Source organism: Sesamum indicum, unplaced genomic scaffold (assembly GCF_000512975.1).
Source record: "Sesamum indicum cultivar Zhongzhi No. 13 unplaced genomic scaffold, S_indicum_v1.0 scaffold00142, whole genome shotgun sequence".
Taxonomy (NCBI): domain Eukaryota; kingdom Viridiplantae; phylum Streptophyta; class Magnoliopsida; order Lamiales; family Pedaliaceae; genus Sesamum; species Sesamum indicum.
In genome coordinates, this window is record NW_011628059.1 from 298,388 (window position 1) to 324,909 (window position 26,522).

At 36.5% G+C, this 26,522-nt stretch overlaps 1 pseudogene; it reads right to left on the reverse strand.

The window, feature by feature from the left end:
• Positions 1–1,369: 1,369 nt before the first annotated feature.
• On the reverse strand, positions 1,370–20,433 carry LOC105179330 (annotated as a pseudogene).
• Between the last annotated feature and the right edge of the window lie 6,089 nt (positions 20,434–26,522).

Consider the following 26,522-nt stretch of genomic DNA (forward strand, 5'->3'; position numbering starts at 1 on the left):
AGCTAAATTTGGAACGTTCACAGACTTCCATGAAACGTGACACAAATGCAAGTCTAGACCCAAGCATTTGTCTGGTAAATTGTTAAGCGTAATAATAACTACAAGTTAGTATAAAAGAGAAACAAACTTTGTTTAATAAAATCGTGCAAAACAGCTAAACTTTGAACATTCTCAGAATTTCACGAAACTTAACCCAAACGTAGGTCTAGACCCAACCATTTGTATGGTAAATTTGCTAAGCATAATAATAACTACAAATTAATATAAAAGAGAAACAAACTTCGTTTAATAAAACCGTGCAAAACATCTAAATTTTGAACGTTCTCAGAATTCCACGAAGCTCGACCCAAACATAGGTCTAGACCCAACCATTTGTGTGGTAAATTTGCAAATTGCAATAATAACTACTAGTTAGTATATAAGAGAAACAAACTTTGAATGTTCTCAAAATTCCATGAAACTCGACCCAAATGTTGGTCTAGTCCCATGCGTTTGTGTGGTAAATTTGCAAAGCGCAATAATAACTACAAGTTAGTATGAAAGAGAAACAAATTTTGAACGTTCTCAGAATTCCACGAAACTCGACCCAAACGTTGGTCTAGTCCCATGCGTTTGTGTGGTAAATTTGCAAAGCGCAATAATAACTCCAAGTTAGTATATAAGGGAAACAAACTTGGTTTAATAAAACCGTGCAAAACAAAACAGCTAAATTTGGAATGAATTGGCGCGTGTACCACAACCCCAGTCCAACGGGGTATTTTGCCTATTCATTTTTCCAAAGAGGGTTCTTTTGTTAATTTATTTATTACAAGGGGGTCTTTTTTATCTTTTTTGACAACACATTGGAATGAATTGTTTTTTACACTATTATATCTTATACCTCGTTTAATATATTAGTGAGTTTGACACATTCTATGTGCGTGCATAATTATTATAAAATATTTAAAATAAAATATTTTTCAAAATTATATTATTTATTTTTTATAGAGTTAAAAATTATCTAAAATATATAATATAATATATATTTAAACTATAAATGAATGAGAAAAAAACACTACCAAAAGGTAGTTATGAAAAGTCATGATGAGCGGGAAAGTTAAAAATATTTATTTAGTATAAAAAGAAAATAAAAAAGTAACACATCAATAAATCGAAAATGTCAATAGGATGCTCTTCAATTATATATACTATAAATACTCACTACGTCTCATTTTTCTTGATATAGAATAAATAACATAATTTTTATATACTAAACAAAATAGAAAATACAATATAATTTGAAATAGAAAATTCAAATTCTACAGACCTGCATCATATACCACGGGCTTAGAGGAAACTTCCCAAGTTATTGTGGGACATAGCAAGATTATCAACAGTTGAATTTCTTCCAGACGATGAAATCTCTGATGGAAAGGGGCATATGGTGCAAGATTGCCATTGCTCCGAACAGATGGCCTAAGGAGAGCCAAGCAGGTGGATTCTGCTTCAGCACTGCGTCGACCGTCTTCTTCGCAAACTCTTCTGCAAGCGTTGATTTAATGTTCTGGGAAAGCATCGCTCTTGCTCGAATTGCTTCTTCAAATTTCTTGTACAACTTTGATTCTGGCAGCCTATTATATGTTGCTAAGGAAGAGTTTCCTATGTTGGACTTCACAACACCAGGTACAACATTGATCACATCGATCCCAAAGGGTCATAGTTCCAGTCTGCACAAATATTTACTGATTCTCAGTTGTCTTAATGTCCACTTGGACAATATGTTTTGCTAACTTTTACGATCATATTTTCGACATAACTCATGTAATTCTTATTATATGTCCATCAAATAGGATTTAAATGTGCAGCATAAATGATTTTTTATCTTCCTGAACTCATAATTAAGTAACAAAGAATGAGAGTGTTTGTGCTAGATCTACAGAGAAAGCAAAACACAGTAATAGTTTAGTATTTGGGCTCTTATAATTAGCAAGTATGGGAAAAATAGGTAGTGTACAGGCGAAAATATGAAAACAGTTGCAAATTGCGATAGTGAAAACCACAACAAGACAGAAGGGGTTAAAATGCTTCTTTTTCGAAATATTGAAACAAAAATATCGGGTAAATAGCAATTTACTCCCCTATGATATTGAAAATGAACACATTACCCCTCCTACAAAAAAAAATATAGTAATTTATCCCCCTATACTTTTTAAAATGAAGTAATTTACCTCCTTATAGAGGGAGGTAAATTGGTTCATTTTAAAAATCTTAGGGGGGTAAATTGTTATATTTTTAAAAATATAAGGAGGTAATTCGCTATTTATTTTTTCATAAGTGGTAATTTGCTCATTTGCGATATCACAAGGGGGTTGATTGCATTTTTCCCCAAAAAGATCAATCTGACTAGCATGTACACCAACTATCTTGGGAAGTGGATGGGCGGTGGCTGGTTTGGAGGTGGGTGAGTAGGGGGTTGGTTTTTTTATTTTTAATTTTAAATAAAAATGTAGATATTATAAATATTATATATTATATATAAAATAGTATATTTATTCTTTTTATAATTATTTTATATTTTATATATTAGATATTTAATATATTATATAAAAATAACTTTTTGGAGAAAAAACTATGCACACTCACAATAGGAGCGAGTGTACTACACACGCCTTTCTAAAAGGATAAATTGCATTATGTTTAAAAACACAGAGAGATAATTTGATAATCTTTTTTTTCACAGGGAAGATATTTTGCACATTACCCATATCACAGGGGATCAAGGGTATCTTTATACTTGTGCAGTTCTGCATCAAATGTTATAAGGTTTTACGAACTTTAAATGGGGTAATTGTGATTTTCAATGGAATTGAGATGTATACTAATTGAGCCAAACCTCATGAGATGTAAATATGATTTACCCTATAAGGCTACTCAAGTGATCAAGCTATTGTCTTTTCGTTGCTTACACAGGAGGAAGGTGTTTCGTATATTGAACAGAAATGGAAGCTCGGACAAAACATTATAGATGAATTTGGAGATAGGAAACATTCAAACAGACCTGAGAGTATCAGTAACTGCATGTAGAGCAGCTTTGGGTGCAGTATAAGCACCTGCCCATGGCAAAGGAGCCAAAATCGTGACGCTTCCAACATTAACGATTTTGCCCTTCTTCCTGGATGCCATGTGAGGTAGTACAGCTTGAATCAGCCTTAATGCACCTTAAAATTAAGAGGAATACAGACATTATCATCAGGCAAAACAGACAACTACACATGCTAGAATCCATCGAAATGCAAGCACCACAAGACAAAGGGCTACAAGCGAAGGAACTTATTATAATGAAATAGTGAAAAAGCTTAAATATATCCTACATCCTTAACAACAATATTGATCAAGCAAACTTACCAACCAATTTTTAATTAGATTATTCTCTTTTTTATGTAGTTAAGTTGGCAAAAGTACATTGTTGGGCATGTAATTTTGGAGGGTCGACCTTTAAATATCCAGATGACAAATAGTTACTAGATTATATTTTCAATTTTTTGTGTAATTTTAGTCCATGGCCCATTGAGAAGTTGGGGATTTTGCCATTTTGGAGGGAAAATTCGCTTTGTTTTTTGCACGTGAGTATTCAATTTCATGTTCAATAAATTAAGAGACAATACTAATTTCAATGATACGAGGAATTCAATGAACAACAATTTCAATAATTACATATAAAAAAACAAGCAAATTTCCCTCCAAAACAAAAAATCCCCAAGTTCTTTCGCTCAATCTACCAAAATCTATCATCACAATCCAAGAATTTGGACCCGTGCTAAAATCACATGCATCAATTGGCATCATCTGTGGGAAATTGAGTTGAACACATGAATTATCATGGAAACCCCCAGCAACCCCGCTAACTACCAAAAGTGCATGGAGACAACCAACAATAATCATCCTTTGCAGGTCATTGCAGGAGCCTCCCTGGACTTGATTGGAGGTGGATGCGCCCCAGGCTTTCCTGCATCAATACCACCTCCCAGAGTGGTGGACCCTTTGGTCGATCCTTCAAGATGAAGCACTTCCTCATACAACACCTTAGGAGAGCTTTTCCCAGCTTTGCTGGGTGCAATTTAACAGGTGGTCGCAACAGTAATTCAGGAGCAGATGGCAGTGCTGGTTCCTGCCCGCTCAGCCCCTGCTGTGGAAGCAAGCATCCCCGAAAAAGGAGTAGAAGGAAACCTATAGGAAGGAGACATTCTTGCACCAAGGACTCATCGATTGAGAGACAAAGGCTCCCTCCAGCGGCTCCTCAGGACCTCCCAGACAATGGCTGGCACAACTGGAATGTCTCCACAAGGGTCTCCAAGATTTATAGCATCAGATAATAGGGACCCTCAAAGATGAGCAATAGGATGTCCTCTTCATGGAAGCGGTGATGGTAGACGAACTCCCAACGAGTCACTGTACCCCCACTATTACTAAGTATGATGGGACGACTAACCCTCAAGAGAATCTCTCACATTTTGAGAATGTGGCTCTTTCACATAGGTACACGAACGGAATCAAGTGTCGCATTTTTATCACCACCTTCGTCAATGCTGCACAACAATGGTTCAACCAATTGCCTGCTGGAGCCATAGGAAGTTTTCAAGAATTTCGGTATCTCTTCCTGCACCAATTTGCTAGCAGTCGAAAACTTCGAAAGACGGAGCTCAGTCTTTTTGCCATATGCTAAAAGGACAATGAATCATTGAAGGAGTATCTTCAAAGACTCAACACTGTGGCCTTGGAGGTACCCTCAGCCACTACCCTCCGCCACTCAAGAGGTGAGTGCTAGTTCTTTCTCACAAGGACTCCTGGATGGATACTTATTCAAGTCCCAAGCTAAAAATCATGTGTTCAAGTTCAACGCACCTAGCCAGTGCAGGCAAGCATATCAACATGGAGGATGCCCAAGCTGCTAAGAAGGAGAGTCCTGGAAGAAGAAGAAAGAAGTGCGGGAGGTGGCCCCTTTCAAGAAGCCTCGGACTAATTTTCGGGACAAGAAGGCACGCTTCCAAAGGGTTAATGTAGTCTACACCCCCTTGATGGTACCAATCATCCAAGCCCTTATAGCAGTCAAAAGAAAAGGCTTGCTAGCTCGCCCTCTGTCATGGAGAGAGCAGCCTCAACATCCTAACTTCGAAAAAGTTTGCCGTTTTATAATGATTATGGCCACACCACGGAAGAGTGTTGACATTTGAAGAATGAGATTGAGAGGCTCATCCAAAATGGATACCTACAGGAGTACGTCTACTGGGAAAAAGCCCGAGGGACAGGACCATACCGTAAACAAGAAACAGACAAAGGAAAAGAAGTAAAGGTTTCCAGTCCTGACTCTTACCAGATGAAGAACACGAAATACCTTTGGAGGAAAGGCTGAAACTAATGATCCTCCTTGTAAAGTGGAGGTGACTCCCATCATGCTAGAAAAGCCCAGGTTAGAGAAGCACACAACATAACTATAAAGGAGATATGGGATGTTGGGGAGACGGAGGACGCTCCACTCATCCAGTTCCAAGGGCAGAAAGATCAGGTCCTAAGAGCTCTCGTAATGGTGCTCTAGTCATCACGGTGCTGCTAGCCAACTACGAAGTACGATGTGTCTTTATAGATTCGGGAAGTTCTGCAAACATATTGTTCAAGAAACCCACGGAAACTACTGTCAGGCCGTATTGAACTCTATTTAAAATTTTAAGTATGTCAATTATATAATATAATCAAGATATTTAAATTAGAGTGTGAATTCTATTTTAACCCTACACTATTACTACTAGCAATTTATGGCACACTCTATGTGTTCGTATATTCTATAATACTATTTAAAATAAAATATTTATAAAATAGTTAATATTAATACATTTTGTAAGAAAATTGTGATAAAAAATGCATGTATATATATATAAGTTAAATTAAATAGTAAAAGAATAGATCAAAAAAATAAAAACATCAGAAAGTATTCTCCTTTAATATATAATATAGATATGACACTTGCACACGGAGCTAAGTCAATCAATTTTCATTTTTTATAGAAAAAAGATGAACAATTTATAGAACAATAGATATGTTTTAAGGATATTTTGAGGATATACATCTTCTCTCATCTTATATCTATATATTAATACTATTTATCGAATATTTATCATCCTGGCTACCACGATTCGTCGACTAATATATTTTCAAATGTAATTACTTTTTAGGCAAAATAATTATCTTTGTTAATAGACTTTTATTCGGAGAGTGCTTGAGGTGATTGTTAGATGCTTATCATACCCCGTTTGCTTGCCGTGAATAGGTCATCGTATTACGGCTGTGATTTTTGACTAAGATGCTTGTGATTTGTAAATAATTATCTACCTTATTAAAAATCGAACCAAAACTTCAACTAAATTTAAAGACATGTAACAAAATAAAATAGGCAGGATGATATTTATCTTTATCTTTGTTGACATTGATATTGCTGATAGAATTCTCTGAGTTCTTTGAGTTAATATTTACGATTGTTATCGCTTATTTTGTTTGATGTTGAATCTTATTACTCTCAATCTTTTTGGATACTGCAAGGAAGAGATGGAAGTTCTTTCTGTCGTATTTATTGAATTAATAATAGCTGCCTAGTAATTGAAGGAGTGTCTAAGAAAATTAGTGATTTGTCCCATGTTTAACTTATCATATGTGATTGGAAGTAACACTTCAGTTGATGAATTTATAATTTTTACACCAAAAGCACAAATGGAAGTTCTGAGATCATTTTGGATAATCAAGGGGACAAGTTACAGGTTTTATTAAACTTGAGTATACCTTCCATTAATATTATATGATATTTTTTAAAATGAATACATGAGGTGAACAAGTTAGTTGTTTCTCATTTTGCCACTTATGATTATAAATTTTAAATATTTAATGATGAATTACAATTTAAATTTAATGGTCACTTAACTATTTTCTTTTATGAATGTGTCCCATCTATTTACCATTATGTTTAGTATTATGCTAATATATATTGTAGTTATTAATTGATTTTGCTAATATGGTTAGTTACTAATTAATCTTTTTTATTAATAATTAATCCAACTTATATGAACATTAGATAGATAAATTAGTTTTTCTCTATTTTAATCTCTTTATGTTACTATCTATTAGTTAAAATGTGAGTTGTTGAAAGGACTCTCTATCTCTCCCTCTCTTTCTCTTAGATTTTATGTCCCAACTATAATGATATTCTAAATGGTATTTTGTGGTGAAAATAATAAATGAAAATTTACATTTATCTTAATAGATTTATTATTGATAGTTTAGAGTAGTATTTTAATTTATATCACCATTAGTTAGCGTTCTGAAAAATGGCCCATGAATTTATTGATAGGCCAAGCCCATTGCTGGGACCTCACACTTGTTGGCTCAGCCCATTCACCACACCCAGCCTACAGACCTGACCCACTTGCCCGACCTGGTTTGTATTATACTTATACCCCAAAATCCTAATCCTAATTCATTATGCCCCCTCGTTTCTTCCGTAGCCTTCTCTCTGACCTCTTCTCTCTCTCTCTCTCTCTCTCTGACTTCTCTCCACTGATTCTCATGTCCTCGGAAATCCTTCTATACCGCCTCTCTCTCCCTCCATCTTCAATGTTGTACCTCTATAAAAGCCTCCGATGGCTTCTAACCTATGCTAGCCGGTGTAGAAATACTTTTCTCATTCTTCCTATTCTACACTGTTTGAAACGTTCATTGTGAACCCATCTTCTGTGTAAGAAACCTTTGTGGTTTCAAGTGGGTCATGCGGCCTAAGTTTTCTAGTTCTTTTTGTTTGAGTACTGAGCAACCGTAAAAGGTTGGCGGTCTTTGTGGCAGTGGGCTTTTTCTCTTCGGATTAGGCTCTCTGAGCCAAAAAACCCTTTTGCTGTTTCTGTAATATTATTTGTAGGTCTGTAATATATATTCTTATATCTCTGTATATTGATTTGTAATCTTATAGGTTTTTGTAACCCATTATTCTTTGTAATAGTTGAGTTAGGAATATGTTTCTCTGGGCTCACTACTGAAGGGGTTTACTCCCAACAATGGTATCAAAGCATTGATTTTCTTTAGTGGCGTCTTGGTAAGATCTAAACCTTACTACTTCCATTTCTGTTGAAATAATATTTAGGGTAAAAATTGCTTGGTGCTATAATTTTCTGTTGTGTGCGCTCTATGTAAATATTTTTTAACTATTGTGTGCAAGTTCATTTTCTCCAAACCCTTTGCTAATCCCTTACCTAGCCTTCCAGAATCAACTCTCCATTTATGTGTGGCAAAAGCTCTTCTTTAATCATTATTCAGGTATTAAAGATGGCCCTTCAATAGCTATCTCTTGTGGGCTTAGTGTACCAAACAACATTCCAATGCTGGTTACAACAAAGACATAGGGGATGTCAAACATCTAAGCTCCTCATCAATCTACTACTACTGAATCTTGGATAGCTTATCTCTAGATAGGAATCCAATTCTTATATGGAGGATTTTATTAACAATATTCGTATTTAGAGTCCCATAACATCTTTTTATCTTTCCAAGTGATCAAAGTTGTTTTTAACATCTAAAATATTAGGAACACAATTGAGCTCCCACTAACCTTCCACCTTGTTCTTGACAGAGTCATGTACCTTATGAACTTGTCAAAACAAGCATCCTAGACACAGGACATTCAAACCTAGTTCGAACTCCATAGCCAATTTCTATGGCTCCAAGCCAAATAATTCGAATTAATGTCTTACATCACTTTTCCTTTCCGGTCAAATTAAAAAACTCGTACCTTTCAGGTAACTGGAGCTTTCTGATCATCCTTTGGAGAACCTAAATACGGTCAGAGAAGTTTTGATTATAAATAATGTTTGCATTAATTGATAATGAACCTGTATAAATTAGACTCTAACTGATTATAAATAATGTTTGCATTAATTGATAATGAACCTGTATAAATTAGACTCTAACTCTAATTTGCCTCCCACTAGTTCTTTTGATGTATGCGGGACCATTCTTCATACTCAAGACCTTTTGTAGGACATAGGTTTTCCAATCCGTATCAAATATGGTGTCTGGATTGCGACCTTAAGAAACCGCCATGTTTTTCGACTTAACGGTTTTTGAAAGTCCATATCCAAATGGTCCAGGTAATTTTGTGAAACACTGATCAAACCATGTCCAATCAAGGTTCAATTTCTTCCTTACTAGAGACAGTTCAACATCGTCTCTTCCGGAGGAATTTCATTGAGTGAGAATTTCATTCTCATTTGGATATTTCAAGAACTCCCACTAAATACGTACCACCTCGATCCCATTGAAGGGTTTGTCTCCGCAACCAGTTTGGTTCTCCTCCTTAAGTTTAACTTCTCCGAACTTTCCAGAAGTCCTTAGACTTGTGAACCCTCTACTAGTATTTGTGTATTTAGTAACTTATAGATGTCTATCTTGGATCTAATCCAATACATTATTTTTTACAAGCATTCTTTGTCCCATAAAGTGCTTTCATGGCTTTCTTACTTCTCAGACGTTTTCCGGAATTGCAACTATCCATTGCAAAGAATTCGGTTCTACGTCTAAGTTAGCATAGGGAACATATCTAAATAGCTATAAATAATTTTACTTGTTTCTTTCTCTTGTTTGAGACAAGTTGTGAAGATAGAATATTCTATTCCTTTACAGTGAAAGAAGTTGGGACGAAGTTGTTAATAATAGATTACCTAGAGAAATAGGTAAAAGAAATTTCCATCCAAGATTTAATAGTGGGTCCATTCTCAGTCTCGGTAAAGTCCATCTTGTTGCAATAGAAATGAACAAGAACAAATAAGTTTTAGCTAATGTAATAAAGATACTGATGATTGTTCCAAAAACTTGACTTATACATTTTTTATTTGAGGTGAATTTGAAGAAATTGTTCGAATTGTGTAATCGTCAATTATTGACACCGGTAACCGACCTAAAGCAATTTGATTATAATTCAATTCGTGACGATCATAAGTAGAAAGTTCATATTCTTCAGTCATTGATAAACAATTTGTTGGACAATACTCAACGCAATTACCACAAAATATACAGATTCCAAAATCAATACTGTAATTAAGTAATCGTTTCTTTCGAATATTAGTCTCCAATTTCCAATCAACAATGATTCATAAGTTAGTAAACTCAAATCGTATATTGTTAGACTCTTTGAATTTACCAATCTACTTATACTAACTAGAGGGATATGGCCTACTCATGCATGCCATTCTCTGTAAGTTTTTTTCTTAAACCGTTTAGTCATTTATTTTGAGCTTGCATAATTCAATTATGACATGAAGTACAACAATTTAATAACTCAGTAGACTCAAAAGAATATTTTATTGATCAAGTTTGTACTTGATCATACTGGGTTACATAATTGCATATTATTAACATGAACACTAATTGTTAAGTTCACTTATTCTTATATCTTTTGCAGTAATGGCCTAGTCATCCCCTAACTTTAAGACTATATGTCTTAATGTTTTATTCTTTTTCATTTCTGCAAACCATTTGCAGAAATGCGCTACGATAGCAAGTGTCCAATATGTGAGAATATGAATAGTAATCATGTTTGCTCAATCAAATGCCATAGCTCGGTGAAGGAGAGTTCACACTACTCCCTCTTCCAATCTCTCTGGCAATTTTATGTAAACATCCGATGTGAATTTTAACTGCAGAACCATTTTTTATTTTCTTTTACCCTTGCCCAAGGCTACAGTAGCAGTGAAAGCTCTTGCATTGGCTAATTTTGCTCCATCCTTCTTCCTCATTCGGCGTTCGACACCCTTGCCTTTGGCTCTTGAGGGCAAAGTCTCCAAATTCAACACCGATGGCACAGATTCTTTAAATCAATGCCTCATGTTGGAACGTTTTTATCAACTCAAATATGGTCTTTTTAAGCCTATTTAGAGTTCATGATAAATAGGTAGAAAGGAGGGATGAAGAGACTGAAGGGTTACTCAATGTACATCACCTTTTAAGATCAACATTGAGGTTTTAGAGCTTCTTCATACGAGATTGCATCTTAACCCAATGTTTAGTTACAGACGAGCTTCACTCATCTTGGCTTCAAAAAATGCTTCCATCGCGGCATATCTAATGTGCCAGTGCGGTGCCGCATAGATTTGATTTATGTGGAGCATTTATTAAACCAACGTCCAGCCTATCATACCGGTCATGGATGATAGAAGCAGGTATGATGTTGCGGACCTTACGATTGTCCTTATCCCTTAATCCCGAACATCAAAACGTTCTTTTTAAAGCAAGGACTCATTTTTCAATTCCAATGGAAGTGGCTTATCCATGAAATAAGTTAGGTTCGAAAATCGAGTATAATCCTATGACTTTCCAGCTAATTTAATTATTTAAGTTCCATTAAATGAAATAAATCTCAAAAATAAATTAGAAAACGAATCTAAGACATGCATTCTAAATGCAGATCAGAAAGAATAAGTAGATTATTGCAATATTGTTTTGAGTTAAAGACTTGGTCTTTTTAGTCGTTAAATTCTCCCACTATTTCTACAAAATCCCACCACTCTCAAGTCGGATTTTGTGAAATCCTTTCCTAGTGGGCTTGGGATCCACAAGAACAATTTATCATGCCATGCTTTTACGACTCACATGGAAAAGACCTTGTGGGAGGCAACCAATGCTATTCTCATTCCATGAGATTCCCCCAAGATGTTTTGCCTCACTTCTTTACATGATTTTGAGGACTCTAAGCGAATCATGCTACTCAGTGTTAAGCCCGACCCATAAAGCAAATCACACCTCAATTTTTGCCCGCCACGACTCATGAGACAGGGAAACGAGCGTGTTCCTTTATTAATAACAATAATTCAGTTCTATTCCAAATATGCCATGACTCATGAGACCACACTTGGATAGCAGTAGCTTCCTCATGATATTCTTATGGATGGAAGGCCTGGAGAGATCTAAAAGTCATTTCGATCCAAGTCTATTATGGGCTTAATATTTAATTAGTGTCGAGCTCAACCTATAACTAAACCACACCTCAGCTATCGCCCCCCACAACTAGTGAGGCAGGAAAACAGTGAGCGCATTCCTTTGTTCACAATAATAGTGCAGCTTGCCTCTAATCCAAATGTGCCACAACTTGTGAGACCACATTTAGTTGTGAGACCATATTTGGGTAGTGGTAGCTTTCTCACCACATTATTGTAGGTGGAAACCTTAGACATATCAAACCATCTTAATCCAAGTCTATTTGGTCCCTAACACTTTAACTTGGTCCAATCAAGTGAGAGTTAAATTTTTTATTATTTGACCGAGACCTCATCACAATAATGTTTGCATGCACAAATATCAAATATTTAAACGCATTTAAATGAAAGCATTAAACACATCGTATGCAACAAAATTAAGCATACCCCTGTTGGATGATTACAGCCCAACCTATGCAGTCCACTGAGCCCACAGTAAGTCTAAGGTTTGTCTAGGGTGGCCCTATGCTATATAGATGATCCTTGTAGGTCCCTTGTGGTGCCTCCTTCTCTGTGGGCTTCCTCCTTCATGGACCTTCTTCTCCATGGACTTGTTTTTGTAAAAATAAAAATCCTCACCAAAAACCTATTCTACTCAGATTACAACTTAAAAAGAAAACCTGATCAATAGTCGGGGGGAGTACATAGTGGGAAGGAAAGCAAACCTTATATTTCAAGGCAAAAACGAGAGAAATAGAGAGATAATGAAAAGGACACACGGGCCCACCCAACATAAACAGAATAATTAAACACATCCAAACAGACAAGGGCTCTATGATTATCCATTTTTATCCAACTAGCATAATAATCCAATTAAACACGCTAAACTGAAAAATAATACATTTTATGTATTGTAAAAATCATGATATTCGATATTATAAAAAAAAAGTTATATGCAGAAAATGCAAGTTTAAAATTGCAATCAAAAGAATGATCAAAATATGTGTATCCAATGCACAAATATCAACCATATTAATAAAGCAATTTAATTTAAAAATATTCAATTTAATTTAAAATTAAATCAGCAAAAATTAACAATTTTCATAGAATTTGTAGAAATTTAGAAAATTCAATTTTCCTGAGAAATGGTGAAAAATGGCCCAGCCAACCATCATCGGCATGCAACAACGCGCAGAGGGCCACGCGCCCAGCCTGCTTGGGTGGCCAACAGTGTGCTTATCCAATTTTTCTTGAATACTAAAATCATCCAATTAATCACAAAATTAAACAAGTTAATTTCTATACATAATTATCAATACAATAAGCAATTAAAATATGCTTCGAAAGCCGTTAAAACATGTTGCCATGCTTATGCTGGAATTGCTGACCAAAAGCCAATTGCATTGGCGGTTTTGAAAAATCATTCAAGCAATCTTATTTAAGAGATATTGTCCGAATATGGTAAGTATTCATCTTCAACACACGTATCTGTTGTGCTTATCAAATTACATAAAGCACTGCTTGGACGCCCCAACAGATGCCCACATACCATTTTAACAACCGTACAACAATTGGACTGCGCATTGGATGGCCGTCATGAAACCAACTGGTTAGGGTTGGGTTTGAAATATTCCAAGTCGAGGACCTTGAGACTGGGCATCGAGAGTCCTATTAAGACTTGCATTAAGAGTCACATTCATTCGATGAGTGCCGTGTTTTATCGACAACAGATGTGGGATGTCTAGGCGATCTTAATGGATTGATTAGCTAGATATCGAATTGACTAAACTGACTCGCGGGGATCATCATATGGAAGCTTTGGAAGCTTGGCCAGTATGACTTGAGTTCCCGACTCTGATAGTATGGGATTAGTCCTCAAACTTGAGGAATTATGGCAGTCACGTACATGCGATGATTGTATCTTAGATTTGTACGATAGGTGATCGTGTCTCAAATGTGGTCATCATAAGCCTTGTCTAGCGCAGTCAAAGTATGTAGTGAGGATGGTAAGTTTGAAGAAGATGATTCGTTCGCTGTCAAAACGTGATAAAAGTATCTCCTATGCACTTGGAGATGCATTAACGCTCTATAAAACGTTGCCACAGTCATTGGTCGAATAGGAAAAAGAGGTTCCTATGTCGAGCAGTTTGGTAAAGTGATCTCAAGTATTTAGTATGGACGCCTAGTCCAAGATGGGAACGGACACCCAAGTACATGCCCTGGACTAAGGTCGAGAGATAATAGACGGAAGGATGTACTTGGGAACCTAAAAATTCACATGTATATTTGCCTAGTTTCTAGTGTCATAGACCGTTGCTAAACGGCTACCCATGGTGACGGACTTTCTTGATCAAAGGATGGTGAAGAATTATTTATTAAATTATAATTAATAATAGTGTTTGACACTAATCCAAGTCGATCTGAAAGGTGAACCTAAAGAGTCGCACACAAATCATCAAGAAGGGACAAGAAATTAATTGGGAATTAATTCCGTAAGTAATTGGATTACTTATAAATAAGATGGATTACTTATAAATAAGAGGGATCCATTGGATGGATAAAACCAAAGATAAATTAATAGGATTAATTTATATTGGGTTTGTCCTTATTATTTAATAAGTTGGACTTATTAATTAATAAAGGCTTATTAGGCTCATATATTTAATTGGATTAAATATATGATGGACTTAATTTAGTGGACTTTAATTAAATTAGATTTAATTAAGATTGATTGAGCCTTGAATTTTAAATAATTAAAATCATCCCAAGCCTATTAATTAAGTTGGCGGAAATGATTAGAAAAAGAAATTATTGACTAACAAATTCACTTTTGGAAAGTGCCATGTTAGTCATCCGTTATTTGGAACAAAGGATTTTATTACCTTATGGATGGTTAAATGAACCTAGACATATTTTACTACATACATTCAAGGTACATATATGTGTATTAGTCATTTGGAATGATAATGAATACATAACAAAACAAGAAAGATAATTTCCTCTCAGTCTCCACCACTCGGCCTAACACCTCTCCTGCATACACACTCGGTGTGTATTTTTCTCCCTAATTTTTTTTCTAGCAAAGAGACTTGAGGGATTCCAATACATGTGTAATGTCAACACAACTTTAGAGAGCTTCTACGTTGAAGCCTCGCGTGAACGGGTCAAACGAAGGAGGTTCGAGTAAATCAAATGAAAGAGGTAATCTTGATTTATGATTTATGTACCTCTCACATTTCATTCAACCATTAGCCCCGTTAATTTTATTATTGTCGTTTATTAATATTAACTACATCGAACACCCAGGAACTCCCAAGGGTACACCCCTTGGAATTATTGTTTTATTGTGTTTCCATTTTAATTTATGCATTTTATTATTACCGCTTTCGATCGCGAGTTCCCAGGCCGATCCACTCTCACTTTCCGGTGCTTTCAGCTTATTCACATAAAACCGATAGTCTCTACATCAAATTGGGCTCTGATATCACTTGAAAGATCGCATAGTACGGGCCGAAAACACGCTAGCAGAAGCGATAAATATAAATGCATAATAATAAAATTGAAGTGTAGAAACAAACGAATCCAATGGGTGTACCCATTCCCGGGCATTCGATGTGTATGAATTATTTACGCAACGATAAAATATAATCATACGAGGCTATGGTTGGGAAAATAAAAGTAGAAGCTTTCTCGATGATCTGTGTGTGACTCTTTAGGTTCACCTTTCACCTATATTTGGGCTAATGTCCAACACTATTATTAATTAAATGTAATTTAATTAATATTTCTTGATTAACCCTTAATCAAGAAAGCCCGTCACAATGGGTGACCGTCTAGCAATGGTCCATGACACTAGAGATTAGGTGAATTTTCGTGTGAACATTTAGGCTCCCGAGTCCATACGGATATGGTCCTTCCGTCTACCGTCTCCTGGCCTTAGTCTAAGTATGGACTTAGGTGTCAGTTCCCATCCTGGACTAAGCATCTATGCTTAATACTTGAGACCATGTTACGCCAGAACCTCCTTTTCCTATCCATTCAACGACTATGGCCACCGATTAATAGAGCGTGAAAGCATCTCCAAGTGCATAGGAGATACTTCTATCACATACTGATAAGGGATGGATTCTCTTCTTAGAACTTACCGTCCTTGCTACATACTCTGATTGCACTGGACAAGGCTTGCGATGAACATGTCTGTGATACAATTACCTCTCGCACAGATCCAAGATACAGTAATCGTATGTATGTGACTGTCGTGATTCCTCAACTCTGAGGACTACTCCCGTACTATCGGAGCCGGATACTCAAGTCATACCCACCAAGCCTCTAAGGCTTCCATATGACGGTCCGCACGAATCAGTTTAGTATAATTTAATGATAATTTTATGTGCAAAATACTAAAATACATTAAAAGATTTTCATCCAACCAAAAAGCTATGCTATATTTGTTAGTTTAGAGAATTAATGTTACATCAATGATAATTCATAACAGAATGTATTTAGCACTTATTTCTATTTGAGAAAAATGTTAACTTCTCTCTGTTACTTTTTTAATTGAATTATTAAAATTTTAAAATATAATTAGAGAAATTTACTTTTTAAAAATGATAAATGAAAAATTATAATTATAATTAGTTTGATTATAAACTTTAACCGCAAAATTTAAATTTTGGTAATTAAAATTTCAAAATAATAATAACAACTTACATAATGAATAAAATATATATGTACATAAAAATTAAAGAACTTTATTTTTATAGTAATACTAAATTATTTTTTTAAAACTATTATTGCCATTATTGTTGGGACATATGAAATTCAAACGTATAATAAAAAAGGTGGAAATAAAATAAATATAAAATCGGTGAATCATTTCAAGTTCTTTATTTTATTTAGTAATTATTTCTTTTTTACTTTTGAATTCGACTTATGTTAATAAATAAAACTAATTTATCCATCTCGATACACAGTGCGATATCACCATATAAATTGACTATATAATAATTATGAATAAACAATATCAATTAATAATAAAATATAGAATTAATTATATTTTATTATAACAATCATCCAAAATATATCTGTTCTTACACTTTGTCATCTAAATTTATTTTATTTTTTTTTGTGTAACTTACCATCTCTACCTTATAAAATCTTGAACTTTGCTTTTAATAACTATTTTTCAACTAATTTTTTTCGAAAAAACATAAATTTCAGTGGACATGTGATATTTTAAGGGTTACATGATGTGATATTTTTACATGTACAAAGTATGTGATATTTTTTCGACAAAAAGATCAACAAAAAAATAATTATATATAACAGCTGCAAATTTTACAAAGTTAAAATGGTAAATTAATAAGGTGTTAAAATGGGCATAATTCAAATGACAAAATATAATTTACCCTATTATACAACAGGGATATAGCTAAAACGAAACACAATAAAAATAACTGAGCAGGTACAAAAATTTGTCACCCATAATTGGTACAAACCTGAAAAGATAATTAGTTATTGGCATTAATAGAATTAAATAATTTATTTTTGTATGAATAGTAAATATTTCTTAGATAATAAATATAATTACTTGTATCCCATATAAATATTGAAGTATTTTTTGATTTAAAATATTTAATAAACCAACATAAATTATTTAATAAAGATTATTTTTTAAAATTACAAGATCAGAGAAAATTTAGCTTTATCTAAATAATAAATAATTTTTCAAGTAATAATTATTTGTGGGTTTAAATACAATTTTACCCTCTAAATTATTTTGTAAAGAGTAACATTTACTTCCTAAGCAATCAAATGTTAAATTTATCCCTGGTTGAATAAATTTACCCCTCGACTTGAAAAATAATATTATTCCCAATATATTTTAATATTTTATACATTAAATAAATACATAACAAGTTTAATATCCTAAGAACTCCATATATAAAATTGAAAAGAAACTGACAGTAAATATATATATATATATATACATAAGTAAAATAATCCAATTGACTACTTTGACTCCTTAAAAGAACCCAAGAGAACCTCTCTCTCCTTAATTCTCAACTTAGCCTCTCTCTCCTCTAACCCTCTCTCTCTCGCGATCGGGAAGAAGAAATTGAGCAGATCGTTCGCTCGCTTGCAGAAGGCTCCACATTATCGGCAAAACTTTTCTCCGACGACATTATAACAAGTAAATTTTGTTCTTTGTAATTTTTTTTACAGTTTCTGGGAGAAATTCGAATGCTTTCAAGGTGTTTGTTAAACGGCCTGATTGAACATGCCCTATGTTCTTGATAGAAATATTATCGAAAGGCAAGGATTAACAGAGATCGAAGTTGATGGTTGCATAATAGATCGTGTGGTGATGGAACAAAAAAGCATTTGGGAGATCACACGATAAGATAGTTAGATCGAATATGTCCCATTGTGGCTTGATGACTTCTCTATCGAGTCGGGCGGATCTAGATCCGACCCGCAAATTGACCCGAACAGATGTTCACCCCTAAAGCTGCTTAGTCATTGCATGCATGGCCCTGAAGGTGACACCTGTTCAAGAGTGGGCCCACAACCCCACTGCCTATAAATACTCCTACTTGCAGAGATAGAAAGTATGCAACACATTTCACCTACACATTCAGATCGCTACTTTTTTTCTTTCGATCCTCATCTGACTTAAGCTTCGGAGTGTCGTCGTTAGGACGAACCCGACTAGCTTAATTTTTCTTTTATTTCCAGATCGTAGGTTTTGGGTCGGTGACGTTTAACCCCTTCATATTTATTTTTTTAAATATGACTTATTATTTCGTTTCAAACTTAAACTAAATTTAACTTATTTGTAATAATCAGAATTCAAATTTACAATAATAGTGTTAACATAGATAATACCACTCAAAATATTATTATTGTTGGCACAAAATGTCCCCTCTCTATAATTTAATAAATTATTTGTTTTTATTACTTTTTAAAATGGTATTATTAAATTTTTGCTAAAAATAATACCACAAAGAAAATAAGAAGATGTTATATTTATGGAGAAACAGATCATCTTGCAAATAGATGCAGAAACAAAAAAGCTAGAAGGCTAAAAAAGAAAATAAATAATCTTAATTTACAAGAAGAAGAAAAACAAGAAATACTCAATGTAATATTTTCGGAAAAAGAAGAATCCTCTGAATCAGAAGAATCGAAAGAGCAAAGTGAACTTAAAAATATTGAAGAAAATTTTGAGTATTCATCACTTACCTTATAAACCTCACGTTCTTGTTATTTAGAAACATCCTCTATGTAGATTGCAAAATAGATAGACAGGTTATGCACAACACATACCTCACAAACCTCATATTCTTCTTGTTCCTTAGAAATGTCCTCTATATAGATTGTAAACTAAATAGACATGTGGAGTTAAAACAAAATAAGCAGAGATCAATGATCATCAATTGAAAAGCTGACTGCAATAATATAAAACAGCCCAACTTGTCTTTTGGCGTAAATATGATGTGTATCTAGCGCAGAAATACATACAATAAACAAATAATGTGGTAGAGAAAGCATCTAAACAATAAAACCAAATAACAGTGACAACATAACTATGGACATGATCAAAAGAAATTGACATGTGGGGTTAATGTAGGACCAGGGAGATTGATGATCATCGATAGAAAAGTTGATGACAATAAAATAAAACAGCCCAACTTATCTTTTGGCATATAAACATGATTCGTATCTAACTCGGAAGCACATACAACAAACAAATAATGTGTGAGAGAAAAGCATCTAAACAATAAAACCAAATAATTTGGCTAGTAGCTAATGAGTTTTATAGATAATTTACTACATCTGAAATCTTCCCAAGTAACCCAACTTGAAAGGACTATGTAATATAATTTTTAATTTATTATAAGATTAGTTTAGTCAAACTAAAAATTACAAGAAATGTTTAGTGCTATTCATACTTTATATAAATATAAATGTATATAGGTACAGATTTAGATATATAGTTCTATTTATACTAAGTTTATGATGGACTTACAGTCAACCCATATCCAATCTCTAATATTTGTTGCATCCAATCAGCCAAATCCAATCTCTATTATTTTTTAAATTTTTTTATATATCATGCACACATTTATGTCTTGTATATAAATATGAAAATATATGCATATATATATATATCTATATACAAATATAATATACAACAATAGTACTAATATTTTAAAAGCATGAAACATGAACATAAAGAGAACAAGCAAAGCCAGAAATTATGGACCATACTTTTTATCATTCCAATTCGTGATAAACTGAAAAATAAGAGGGCATACCATGAGGCCTTTGAATCATTAAGAGAAGCTCCAAATATAAAATTTTTGTATTGCACCACACTTACTTTATAAAACTCACAGTCTTGTTGTTCTTCAGGCACATCCTTAGTGTAGATTGTAAAATAGATCGACATGTAGGGTTAAAAAGGAACTAGGAAGATCCATCATAATTGATAGAAAAGCTGACTATTGTCCTTTGGCATATAAATTTGATGCGTCTCTACCTCAGAAGCACATATACCAAACAAATAACGTGAGAGAGAAAAGCATCTCAACAATAAAACTAAATACAAATGACATAAGACTTGTTACCGAAATGATCTAAGAATTTAAGAGGCTTCATGTGGCTCTCAAGATATTTGGTCAGTAGCTACTGATTTTCTTCTCAAGTAACGCAATTCGATGTAATAAAATTATTAAATTTATTATAAGGTTAGTTTAGTCACACTAAAAACTTCAAGAAATTGTTAGTGCTATTCATACTTTTTATATAGATGTAGATATTTAAGTAGATCTATTTCAGATAAAGTTTATGGTCATTCCAATAGATAAAGATTAGCGTAGCTTATCAAAATTCATTGTTTTGCTAAAAACAATGTAGAGTTCAAAGCGCAAACACATATATTACATCATAAGGATCCTATAATTTGTTGTATTGTAATTAGTGCATGGCCAAGTTTATACACTTAAATCACGCAATATAAAATTACATGCTATATATATGGGCTCTGGCACTTGATCTCTTCGGAGAGATAGCATAAATGCTTAAAGAGAACATAGTTTACAATAACATACCATGAGGCCTTTGAATCATTAAGAGTACCCGCGTGCAAAAAATTATCACAACAGTTACCTTATAAACCTCACTTTCTTCTTGCTCCTTAGAAACGTCCCGTGTGGATTGCCAAATAATTGAGGGAGATCGATGATCATCATCAAGGAAAAGCTAATTGCACTAAAATAAAATGGCCCAAATTGTTCTTAGGCATATAAATATGATGTGTACCTCAGAAGCACATACAATAAACAAATTATGTGGGAGAGAAAAACATCTAAACAATAAAACCAAATACGAGTGACATAAGATTTTTTACAGAAATGATCTAAAAGTCTTAGGGGCTTCATGCGGCTTTGAAGATATTTGGCCAGTATGTGGTGTGTTTTTATCTATAATTTAATACATGTGGAACCTTCTTATGTAACTCAACTCACAAGGATTACGTAATGTAATTATTAAAAGGTTAGTTTAGTTAAATGAAAACCGGTAAAAATTATTTGTCAAAAAAGACCTCCCGCTTGTTGAAAACAATGGGCCCAAGTAAAAATTCTCTCTCTAAAAATTCTCTCTCTAATTTTTCACACACTAATGCTTCATCTTCCTCACTTCCGGCCGGCGACGGCGACGGCGACGGCGAGGCTCAGGTCGACGGCGAGACTGACGGAACAGTGAATGGTCGGTGGAAGAAGGACGGCCATGGACGAGACGCGAGCAACCGAGCTGTGCGCGATGGAGAAGAAGAAGAGACGGGTCTCTCGGTTCCGGCTGAAAATGCCGTTTTGCCGCCGGCTGAGGGTAGTCCAAGGGTCTCCATGGGCGAAGACGGGCTGTCGACGACGAAAGGAGGGGAAATCGGAGCTGAAACCGCGATTACAGATCTGGAGGTTGGTGGCGGCGCGAGCTCGAAGGTCGACAATGGCGGACCGTCTTCCTCCTCCTTCAACCTGGACGAATTCTTGAAGCTTGCCAACCGGGTTATTGACCAAGACGATGATGTTTCCATGGCTGCCTTACGCGACCTTCAAATCCGATGGAAGACGCGCTTCGATTTGGAGGGAAATCGAGCTGTTACGCCAATGGTGGCGCGCGGGCAAGCGAGACCAGTGACCGGGAAACTCCTCAAGGCAAGGCGCTGCCTTCTCCCTTGCATTGCTGGGCAAACGGCGGTCGGAAATGGAGGTGAGACGGCTGCAAAGGTACAACTCCTGACGGCGGCGGCTGCTTGCGGTTCTTCATCGGAGACGGGCGGAAACGGAGGCTTTCCTGGACGACCGATGAGCACCGGCGGTCGGAAGGTTGCTGCGAACGTTTCTGTAGCGGCTGGATCTCCTTGCGCGTTTTTCCGGCGTGTTGGTGAGCGGCGGAAGTGGATGACAAGGTAGGTGAGGTGGATGAAAGGGCGGATGACATAAGCCCTACTAGGGCTGATGTCATGCATGATGCTAGGGCTGATGTCATCCCTGATGCTGGGGCTGATGTCATCCATGATGCTAGGGCTGATGTCATCCATGATGCTAGGGCTGATATCATCCATCCTAGGGCTGACATCACTTATCCTATGGAAAAAAAAACCGGCAACCTGGGGAAAGAATTGACGCCAGTTCCCTTATTTATTGGGAACATTCCGCTTCACACTGGTTCTAATGGGATGGTTAATGATAAAATTGCTGATGCATTCAACAATTCATCTCGAAAAACGCTATCTTTCATTGCCCCAACGAAGCAAAATGGGGAGGTTGTAGTTCGTCCTTCACTTGATACTGTGCGTGACGGAGCCAAACGATGGAAATCTACGGCAGTGGGATATTTTATGGGTAAGCGGCCGTATTATCACCATTTAAAGGAGTTTGCCCATTCGATTTGGCCGGCGCTACGTGAGGTCACAGCAACTGCTAACGGCTTCTTTTTCTTCCGATTTAAAACGGAAATCGATATGGAGAAGGTCATAGAAGGGGGTCCATGGCTGTTTCAGGGACAACGAATTGTGTTGCAAAAGTGGGAACCGGGTATGGCTATGAGAAAGATGAAGCATACACAAGTGCCGGTCTGGATAAAACTGCGACACCTTCCATTAGAATTCTGGACGACGGAAGGATTGAGTACTGTTGCTAGCGGTGTGGGTAAGCCACTATACCCTGATGCGATAACGAGGGCATGCACGAGACTGGACTTCGCTCGTGTATGCGTGATGATTGATGTTACTCAGAAATTGGAAAAACATATTATTATAATGACGCCAGATGAAGATGGTGGAGAAACCCCATGCAAGGTTGATATCGAGTATGAATGGCTTCCCCCTAAATGCACAGAATGCATGATGTTGGGCCACTCGGTGAAGGAGTGTTCGTTGACCAATCCTCAGAAACAGACAAAGCCTCCGGTGAAAGTGTATGTACCAAAAGCCAACGTCCCCCCCCACCAATTACCAAGGAGAGAGTAAAGAAACATAAGACCGTGGTTGTGGTGGATGATAAAGTGAAAGGAGATGAAGGTTCAAAACAGAATAAACGCTACACCTCATCGCAAAAAGAGAAGGGTAAAGAAGTGGTTACTTTTAATCCTTTTGATGCTCTGAACTCACTAGACGACGCAGAAGAGAACAATAGGGGTCCTAACACATGCAGCCCCTCTAGTAGTGATCCATGTTGAACCTTGCGTTGTGGAATGTCCGGGGGCTGAATAAGAGAGACCATCAGCTCGCATTAAAGGACCTTATCTCGGAATACAGGTTAGATTTTATGGACATATTAGAAACTTGTGTGCGTATTAACAACGTCATGCATATTCAGTCTTTTTTGCTTCCTCATTGGAAATGGTTTGTTGATTATGCAACTGTGGGTAACCGCATTTGGGTAGCGTGGGATGATAATGTTGTGGACGTCCATATACTTGATTTGGGGAACCAATTTATGCACTGTCGTGTCACTCATAGGGCAGATAGTGAATCCCTTATTATCACTATTGTTTATGGTGCCTCTGAGATGATGGATCGCAGAAGTTTATGGAATACCTTGGAGATATTAGCTCGTGAGCACTCGGATGAGCCCTGGATGGTGGGGGGGGGACTTCAACGCGGTCCAAGAAATGAATGAGGTGTGTGGAGCTTCTGGAGATATAAGGATGGCCATGGAAGAATTCAATGCTGGTATTCGGGAGGCCGGGTTAATACCCTTGCCTATGCAGGGGGAATGGTATACTTGGCACAACTGCAGCACGAACTCGCGGAGTCTATGGAAGAGATTAGATCGAATCCTTATTAATGATAGATGGCTTGCGAGGTTCCCTTCCTCATGTTATCATTGCCTTTTACCGCGGACTTCTGACCACTCGCCGCTTCTACTGCATGGGGATAGGCAAAATCAAACAGGAGGTATGTTTCGATTTGACAACTACCTAACACTCTCACCTGAGTTTATCCCCAGTGTGCAGAATATCTGGCAGAACACAATCTTGGGGGTGCCTATGTTTGCGGTAACACGTAAACTTAAAGCACTGAAGCCGGTCTTCAGAGAGCAAAGGAGGAAGAAGGGGGATTTGACTCTAAACGTTCAATTAGCTAAAGGCTTTCTAGATGAGGCATAACAGCTGGTGAGTTCAGATAGACAAAATGAGGCCTTTCTACTATTAGAACACTGTTGCCGCTTGGTTTATGCAAAAGTGGCCAAACTGGAACAAATCATGCTGCAACAGCGAGCCAAGATGCAGTGGATGAAGGGGGGTGACCAATGCTCCCGAATTTTCTTTCGTAAAATTGCCAAGAGAAGGGTGGCAAGGAGGATACTACAAATTAATGATGACAACGGGACCATTCACACTAAACCAGAAGAGATTATTTGTCTGTTACTATCAAAATCTCTTGGGCGGTCACAGATGTCAGATAACGCTAGATATTGGCTTTCTCAGACCGTGGGCAAGGCATATTCTTTCTAATGAAGAGGTTGGCCATCTTATATTGGCGTTTACACCGGATGATGTGAAGCAAGCAGTCTTTGACATTGCAGATGACAAGGCCCCAGGACCTGATGGATACTCATTAGGATTCTTTAAAGCAGCCTGGCCAGTGGTGGGACAGGAAGTTACAAAGGCGGTACTGGAATTCTTTAGTACCGGTAAACTACTTAAACAAGTCAACTCCACACTTTTGGCTCTAATCCCAAAGGTACACACTCCTATGGGCATATGATACTGTAGAGTGGGATTTCCTATTTGCGGTCTTGCAGTTATTTGGATTCCCCCAAAAGTTCACAAGGTGGATTGAGGAGTGTGTAACGACGGCGGCATTTTCGATTGGTCTTAATGGAAACCCTCACGGTTTCTTTGCAGGAGCACGTGGATTAAGACAGGGAGACCCTCTATCGCCGTATCTCTTTGTTCTCGTTATGGAAGTCTTGCATTTGGGATTATTGCAACTTATTGAGCAGGATCTGCAATTCTTTTACCACTGGAAATGTGAGCCGGCCAAACTCTTCCAGTTGGGATTCGCAGACGATCTCCTGCTTTTCTGTAGAGCTGACTTGAATTCACTCAGGACCCTCAAGAGGGGGTTGGACCGATTTGCAGAATGGTCGGGACTTCGGCTGAATGTACAAAAAAGTCATGTTATTATCTCTCGATCAGCACAAGGTTGGAAGGAGCAGATCTTATCAATTGTGGGCTTCCAAGAGGGCCAACTACCAATGAGGTACTTGGGTCTCCCTCTACTGTCTTCCAGATTGTCTATATCCGATTGTCAACCACTTCTACTGAAAATTGATGCTCGCATTAAAGGATGGGAGGGAATTTCATTATCATATGCTGGACGTATACAAATCATTAAATCTGTACTTTCAGCAATGAGCATTTATTGGGCGTCTGCATTCATCTTACCGAAGGCTATTATTAAACAAATTGAGAAACGGCTCAAAACTTTCCTTTGGAAAGGCACTTCTACGTTGGGATACGCCAAGGTAGCGTGGAAGGATGTGTGTAAACCAATTAAAGAAGATGGCCAAGGAATTAAGGATATTGGTATCCTTAACCGCTCACCGCTCATTCAAAGAAGTTATGTGATGTTATTAGATGTGACCGAACATCTATATGGGTTGAATGGTTGAAACAGACACGATTGCACAACACTTCAATTTGGACAATTAATGAGAAGGGAGGATCATGGGGATGGCGAAAACTGCTCCGACTTCGCAGCTCTATACTACCTATGACAGAATTTATTATTGGAGAGGGGAGGTCATTCTACCTGTGGAAAGACCCATGGCACAACTTGGGCCCACTTATTGCTAGATTCCCAAGGGGACCGAGCCTCTTAGGACTTGATGAATCCGCCAAACTACAAGTAGTCATTAATGAAGGACAATGGCAGTGGCCCTTCATTACCGATTTGGAATGTATGGAGATTATCTACATGTTACCCCAGATTCATGGAGGGGATGACAGGATCAACTGGCGGTT